The sequence below is a fragment of the Staurois parvus genome, unplaced genomic scaffold, assembly GCF_062004578.1.
Source record: "Staurois parvus isolate SC_StPar_1 unplaced genomic scaffold, SC_StPar_1.0 ptg001352l, whole genome shotgun sequence".
NCBI lineage: Eukaryota > Metazoa > Chordata > Amphibia > Anura > Ranidae > Staurois > Staurois parvus.
Genome location: NW_028319148.1, coordinates 2,298,425 through 2,306,811, shown reverse-complemented (window position 1 = coordinate 2,306,811; position 8,387 = coordinate 2,298,425).

Here is an 8,387-nt window from a genome sequence, read left to right as displayed (position 1 = left end):
TTTGCCTTGACTTGCTAGTAAAGTCAAAACGTCTGCAGAGCTATGAATACTGAGGTTACCAGATTTTCAAAATGAAGTGCAGGGACACCCTGCTGGCCTTATCCACTTTTAACCACCCACCATCCCAAAATGATGCCCCCCGTATGTTGTTATACCATCAAAAGCACTCCTCCATTTTTAATGTCTTCAAACAATGGGTCCAAGACTTTTGGAAAAAGAGGACAGAAGACAAATAGACTTCAAATAAGAGGCATCAAGATATTCATGCATAGTTAAGAGAGATGCCTTGAAGGTATCAAGAAGAAAAAGTCAAGTGGCTCCATTGTGGGTTGGTGTCTACACAGTGCTATTGGTGGGTTGACACTTGTACAATACAATGTGTATGCTATGTTACTGGATGGCCAGGGACAGTGCTGGGGGGAGCATGTTATTTTGGGGGATAGAAACCTCAAAACAGGGACTTCCTCAGGAAGCAGGTACGTATGGTAACCATAATGTACACCCCCATGCCACCCCCATAAGCATCCCTGGTAATTGGTCATTTAGTCACCATGCAAATAAGAGATTCCACAACAAGACTAATGTCAATCAAACTCAACCTCCTAGAGTAGAGGTCTTCAAACTTTCTAAACATAGGGCCAGTTTACTGTCCATCAGACTTTCGGGGACCGGACTTTGGCCATTGGGAGTAGAAATTGTTCCAGCATCTGTGGGAGTAAACAACACATCTTTGGTATTAGGGGGAGGAATAGCACCCCTTCATTGATGTAAGTGGGAGGAATAGTGCCCAATTGTTGGTGTCAGCGGGAGGAATAGTGCCCCTTTCATTAGTGTCAGTTTGAGGAATAGTACCCTACTGTTGGTGTCATTGGGGGTAAAAATAGTGCCCCATTGTTGGTGTCAGTGGTAGGAATAGTGACCTATTATTGGTGTCAGTGGGAGAAATAGTGCCCTATTGTTGGTGTCAGTGGGAGGAATAGTGCCCCTTTCAATGGTGTCAGTTTGAGGAATAGTACCCTACTGTTGGTGTCATTGGGGGTTAAAATAGTGCCCCATTGTTGGTGTCAGTGGTAGGAATAGTGACCCATTATTGGTGTCAGTGGGAGAAATAGTGCCCTATTGTTGGTGACAATGTTGAAATAGTGCCTCATTGTTGATGTCAGTAGCAGTAATTATGCCCCATTGTTGATGGGAGGAAAGGAATAGTCTTGTATAAGTGGACCCCGAGGGCCAGATAAAGGCAAGAAAAGGGCCACATCCGGCCCCCTGGCCACAGTTTGGAGACCACTGTCCTAGAGGTTTGGCCCAGATGAAGTCAAAACGAAATTGCCTGAACAACTTTGGCACATGGAGGGGAAAAATCCTTTTGGAATTCCTTGCATAGTTGGATTAATGTCTTGGAATAAATTATACTTAAAGTATCTATTTTTAACTGTAACTTTACATATAACCAGTTTCCCTCTGCCCTATAGGGCGGCTCTCCTGTGCAAAATCACGTATATATACAGTGAGGAACAGAAGTACAGTATTTGAACACCCTGCGATTTTGCAAGTTCTCCCACTTAGAAATCATGGAGGGGTCTGACATTCACATTGTAGGGGCATTCCCACTCTGAGAGACAGAATTAAAAACAAATCAGGAAATCCCATTGTATGATTTGTAAAGAATGTATTTGTCTCGCACGGCTGAACAGAAGTATTTGAACACCTGAGAAGATCAGTGTTAATATTTGGTACAGAAACCTTTGTTTGCAATTACAGAGGTCAGACGTTTCCTGTAGTCCTTGGTCAGGTTTGCACTGCAACAGGGATTTTGGCCCACTCCTCCACACAGATCTCCTCTAGATCTGTCAGGTTTCGGGGCTGTCGCTGAGCAACACGGAGTTTCAGCTCCCTCCAAAGATGTTCTATTGGATTTAGGTCTGGAGACTGGCTAGGCCACTCCAGAACCTTGATATGCTTCTTATGGAGCCACTTCTTGGTTATCCTGGCTGTGTGCTTCGGGTCATTGTCATGTTGGAAGTCCCAGCCACGACCCATCTTCAATGCTCTGACTGAGGGAAGGAGGTTGTTGCTCAAAATCTCACAATAAATGGCCCCATTCATCCTCTCCTTAATACAGTGCAGTCATCCTGTCCCCTTCTCAGAAAAGCACCCCCAAAGCATGATGTTACTACCCATGCTTCACAGTAGGGATGGTGTTCTTAGGATGCAACTCATCCTTCTTTTTCCTCCAAACACAACAAGTGAAGTTTAGACCAAAAAGTTCTACTTTGGTCTCATCTGACCACATGACTTTCTCCCATGCCTCCTCTGGATCATCCAGATGGTCATTGGCAGACTTCAGACGGGCCTGGACATGTGATGACTTGAGCAGGGGAACCTTCCGTGCAATGCATGATTTGAAACCGTGACGGCGTAGTGTTCTACCGACAGTGACCTTTGAAACTGTGGTCCCAGCTCTCTTCATGTCATTGACCAGCTCCTCTCTTGTAGTTCTGGGCTGATTCCTCACCTTTCTTATCATCAGTGATACCCCACGAGGTGAGATTTTGCATGGAGCCCCAGTCCGAGGGAGACTGACAGTCGTCTTTAGCCTCTTCCATTTTCTAACAATTGCTCCAACAGTTGATCTATTTTCACCAAGGTGCTTGGCAATTGCCCCGTAGCCCTTTCCAGCCTTGTGGAGGTCCACAATTTTGTCTCTGGTGTCCTTTGACAGCTCTTTGGTCTTGCCCATGGTAGTAGTTGGCGTCTGACTGACTGTGGGGTGGACAGGTGCCTTTAAAGACCTACTAAGTTAGATTAATGAGTGGAGTAGAGGTGGACTTTTTAAAGGCACAGTAACAGGTCTTTGAGAGCCAGAATTCTTGCTGTTTCTTAGGTGTTCAAATACTTATGTTCAGCAGTGCAAGACAAATAAATTCTTTTAAAATCATACAATGTGATTTCCTGAATTTTTTTTTTAATTCTGTCTCTCGGAGTGGTCCCGAGACCACTGTGAGTGAATGTGAATTTCAGACCCCTCCATGATTTCTAAATGGGAGAACTTGCAAAATCGCAGGGTGTTCCAATACTTCTGTTCCTCACTGTACATGATTTTACACTTTTGCCTCACTGAGGGGAGTGTGTGTAGCCGGCAGATTGCCTCTGCTGTGAGCTTTCACAGCAGAAGGTAATCTGCGAGTTGAACGGATCTTTGCCGATCCCCGCAGATCATCGGGAAGGGAGGAAGAACACAGCTATTTCTATAGACACAGCTGTGTTGTGACAGGAGAAAGTGATCCATTGTGTGTCCCTGCAGATCTGAGAACACGATCCATCACTTCCTCTTGTACCAGCACAATCTAGTGTACACCAAGCACATAGCTAGGCACACAGTTAACCCTTTGATCACCTTAGATGTTTAACCCCTTCCCAACCGGTGTCATTAGTACAGTGATCAGGGTATTTTTAGCACTGATTACTGTATTATTGTCACTGGTTCCCACAAAGTGTCAGTGTAAAAATGTGTGCCACAAGATCGCAGTCCCGATATAAGTCACTGATCACCGCCATTACTAGTGTTAAAAAAAAGTTAAAAAATTCCAGTATATGACCCATAGTTTGTAGATGCTATACCTTTTGTGCAAACTAATCAATATACGATTATTGGAATCTTTTTACCAAAAATATGTAGCAGAATGCATTTTAGCCTAAATTTATGAAGACATCTTCTTTTTAAATTTTTTTATTGGATATGTTTATAGTATAATATAAAAAATATTGGGTTTTTTTCAAAATTGCAAAAAGTAAATAACGCAGAGGTGGTCATATACCACCAAAAGAAATCTCTATTTGTGGGAAAGAAAGGATATACATTTCATTTTGGTACAGTGTTGCATGACTGTGAAATTGTCAAATAATGTAACGTTGCGCCGTATAAAAAACGACCTGGTCGGGAAAGGGGGTAAATCTTCCAGAGGGCAAGTGGTTAATATATGAAATCATCCAGGGAGAGTGTAAAACTATTTTTTCTAATTAAACACTTTGAAGAAATACCGTTTAAGACTGAGAAGATGGACATTTTATTCTGTGTTAATAAAAATGTGTTTATTAGTAAATAAATAATTACAGGTTAAATAAAATCATTAAAACATTATAATGTAAAAAATATAGTAATAGTGGTGTAACACCTTTCTAGTGTAGCTAGAAGGAGCTAGATTCTAATGGTTAGTCAGGAGCTGGTTAGCAGCTTAGGTGTAATAGCCAGGGGGACCAAATTCTAGTCAGGACTGAGAGACTCTGCAGGCGAGTCCCTCTAGAATTTCCCCCTGCTCTGAGGCTTTCAGAGCAGAGCCTTGGAGGAAGTGGGTGGTTCTAAGGAGTGGCTGGCCACACTTTTGAGGGACCTCAGCCAATCCCCAATGGAAGGCTTGGCAGGGGGCTGGGACTCCCTTAAAAGTGTTGGATCCTGCTCAGTGGCAGGAGCATGAGGAGTTGGATTGAAGAAGGAGTATGAAGATGTGAAGCTGGTGGAGGAAGGCTGCCAGGAGACTTAGTGGGATGGGGCCTGCCTGCGAGCCTGGAGCTTGAAAGGAAGAAAACTCAGGACTCACTGAGAGAGGACAGACTGAGAGAGGACCAACTGTATGGCGGACAAGAAGCAGCCCAGCTGATGGTAGCAGCCACCAACCCACAAGTGGTACAGGAGAGGATCTAAATGAGTACACCTGCACCCCCTGGGTGGACAGGGGAAGGAACACTCTGGTGGAAAACCAGATTAGCCTTTTGCTAGTGACTGTGCACCTTATTTAAAGGATCAGGAGCCACATCCCCTGCTCAGGAGGAAAGTCTCCAGATTGCTGGGTGAAGAAGAGTTAATCTAGGGTCTGGTGTGGTTGACTAAGGAGATGCTGGCTAGCTCTCCAACAGAGACTGTGTTGCTGAAGAAGAAAAGCTTGTGAATAGTTCAGGAAGTTGTCCTCATATCTGTTCCCTTGGGCATCCAATACCCTCCCCTTACCCTATCCAAGTTCTAATCCCCTCAATAAATACCAAAACCAACACTTAAGGACTGATTTCTGTCTCCGAATGCAAGCTTGTGTAGAAAATGCTGAATGATTGGCTGTGCAGGACTATAGAGGGACCTAATTCATCAGCAACCTCTAAGGGGGTAGTGCTACAGGGGTATGAAAATGTTCTCAATGTGTCAAACTGCATGTTTCCTTCTGCATGAATGTAAAAAGTGATCTCCCCAATCTCAGAACAGAGAAGATATATTACACATAGTATAACGTTCGTTCAGTGTTCAGGAGTAAAGGGCAGTGGCATCTTAATAGCCCCTGGGCAAAGTAATGCTGATGCCAGGGAGATGGTGAACTGCGGAGCACGTAGTGCATTGTGGAAAACAGTGAATGTTACTAAATTATGCTGCATATTAGGTGTGGCTTTTCAGTCTGATTAGAAATTTGAGTCTGAGTTTTAAATTTTTTTTAATTTTTTATTGTTTTACAATTTTTAAAAAAAATTGTTTACATTTTGTTTTCACAATGTTGTCGCGGGATCATTAGTGAGGTATCCGGGGTCTAAACCTTAGATTGTACGGCCCTTGAGGGTTAGGGACCTTAGATTGTACGCCCCTTGAGGGTTAGGGACCTTAGATTGTACGCCCCTTGAGGGTTAGGGACCTTAGATTGTACGCCCCTTGAGGGTTAGGGACTGATGTGAATGTACAATATATATGTAAAGCGCTGCGTAAATTGATGACACTATATAAGTACCTGAAATAAATAAATAAACCTCCAAAGGCTCACTTTTGAGACAGAGAAAGGGATTGAGGAAACACATTCCCCAGTTCCTTTCTGCAGCCTCAGCTGCACTGGACAGTGAATGAACAGAAAGTGCTCTGTACAGAGTCTCCTGTTCAATCATTAACTGAAGCACACAGTTTACTATGCATCAGTTATGAATGAACACAGTAATCGGTACCAGTCACTCACTGTGTTCATTTAGAACTCAAGGGAATAATCGATTGCCTCTCGGGAAGACTGACAACTCATGGGGCCTCTGTGTTCTTGCCCGCACCCAAAAAAGCCTATGAAAAAGCTAATTAAAAGGTACCAGGGGCATCTCATGGGGCCCCCTACTGATCCCGGGCCCTCGGGCAGTGCCCGAGTGCTCAAATGCTCAGTCCACCCCTGCTCTTGGGGGATAAGAATGGAATTTTTTTTTCCTGCAGGAGCAAATTGGATCGTGCTTTGCTGGGTTTTTTGCCTTCCTCTGGATCAACTGTGGGTGTAGGATTATAACTTTTTCTTTTTAATGGTTGAACTGGATGGACTTTTGTCTTTTTTCAGCCAGACTAACTATGTAACTATGTAGAAAAGAAAGAGGGCAGTAAATTACATATTTACCAGCCCCCCCCCCCATCCTAAGGGACTCAGGCAGTGGGAACATGTTACATGTTCCACTCAAAAAACAGGTGGAACATGGTAACGTTCCCAAAGGTGAACCTATCCTTTAACTAATATTACCTACAATAATACAAACATACTGCTCTATAAAGTAGAATTCCAGCCTATTCCTAACTAGGTTTAAACCTGATCCCCTACCCCCCGTCTAAACTTTATTCTATCTACCCCGTGATAGGAAGATGTGTATACTTACCTATTCTGAGAATGATCGGCTCTGGTCACATGATCAGGTGTTAGAGTCTGTTTCGGTGTAGAGAAGGGATAGCTGGCAATGGATCCCCCAAAGCAAATCTATGGGTGACGTCAGCACCCAGGCACCCTGACTGTTATCAGCGATCTCTCCTCTTCACTGAAGCCAGCCGCTGGGGAGACCATGTGACCAGACCGGATTGTTCTCACAATTGTGAGAATTACAGTAGATACTGTAGAAGGTTTAGAAGGTGTACAGCCAGTAGACAGATGGGAGCACATTTAAGCTACTAAGGACTAGTTAGGAATAGACTGGACTTCTACTTTAATATATCTATTCCCTAATAAGGAAACATTATTATTCTTTGTTCTCCAAACCTGAAACAAATACATTTTCACAGACCAGTAAGTAAAGTGGATTAATATAAATTCATTTTCAGAATACTACTCTATGATGTATGGCACGGGTGTCAAACTGGTGGCCCTCCAGCTGTTGCCAAGCTACAAAGTCCCATGAGGCATTGCAAGATTGACTTTTACAAGCATGACTCTCAAAGGCAGAGGCATGATGGGATTTGTAGTGTTGCAACAGCTGGAGGGCCACCAGTTTGACACCCCTGATGTATATTGTGTAGCCTGTAGGCTGAACAAAACAATATCAGTTTATGGCCAGCTTTGGGCCCACGTGGCCTCCAGGCAAGCAGAGTGTTTACATGGAGGGGTAATATGCTCTGGGCCCGGGTTCCAGCCCCTACTTTGTCCAGCAGAAGACTGCTCTCAACAGAGCCGTTCCCTGAGTAAGGAGGGATAGCTCCTGTCAGGGCTCCAGGGTATGACCAGAGGTATGTGACTGACGCAGGGAAATGCAGGCTTCAGATAAGTTATAAACAATATAATTTATTCAAGACTAACAATACAAACATAAACGCAGTGCAATACTAAAACATAACACAGTGCAAACGAACCAAACCACCCACAGATAATACATACAATGCAAGCGTCGTCAGGCAGGCCGGGTCAATAACAAACGGGCAGGTAGGAACAGGAGGAGCAGGCAGAGAGTAGTCAGGTCACGAGCAGGGTACAGCAACTAACAGGCAGGTAGGTACAGGGGGTCAGGCAGAGAATGGTCGGGGTCACAAGCCAGGGATCAGAACAGGAGAAGTCAGCAGAGGTCAGAATCAAGCCGGGTCAGCAACAAGACAGGAACAGGAACAGGATGCAGGATGCAGGAACAAGATACAGGGCGCAGGAAAAACACACACCAAGGCAGAGTCTGCAGGTCTGGCCATCCCTTAAATACACCAGTATAATCAGTTCCAGGTGTTTAGCTGGCTGCAAGGTTGAGTCTCTGATTGCTGGGAGCACCCGCTGGCCAGCCCTGGTACTGCAGCTCATAAGGCAGGTGAGTCCCACCATTGCTAGCCAGTCCATTCCTGACAGCTCCAATTCACTGAGGACAATGGATGGCACACAAGGGGTTGGCCAGCTGACAGAACAGACAGGGTACTCTGTACCCACCCTTGACACAAGGCTCTTCTCAACACAGTGACTGCCAGGTGATATCACATAGAATACCCCTGAGTCCAATTGTCACAGTGTGCAGACTGCCTGTTGCTCTGCTCCTCTCTCCTCTGCAGCTTCCCCCTCCTTCCCCCACCCTCATCCTGTCATGGCCCTTTGATGCGGGCTGTCCAGGATGAGAGGTGTGACTTTCGTCACTCCCCCATCTCCTGTCTCTCC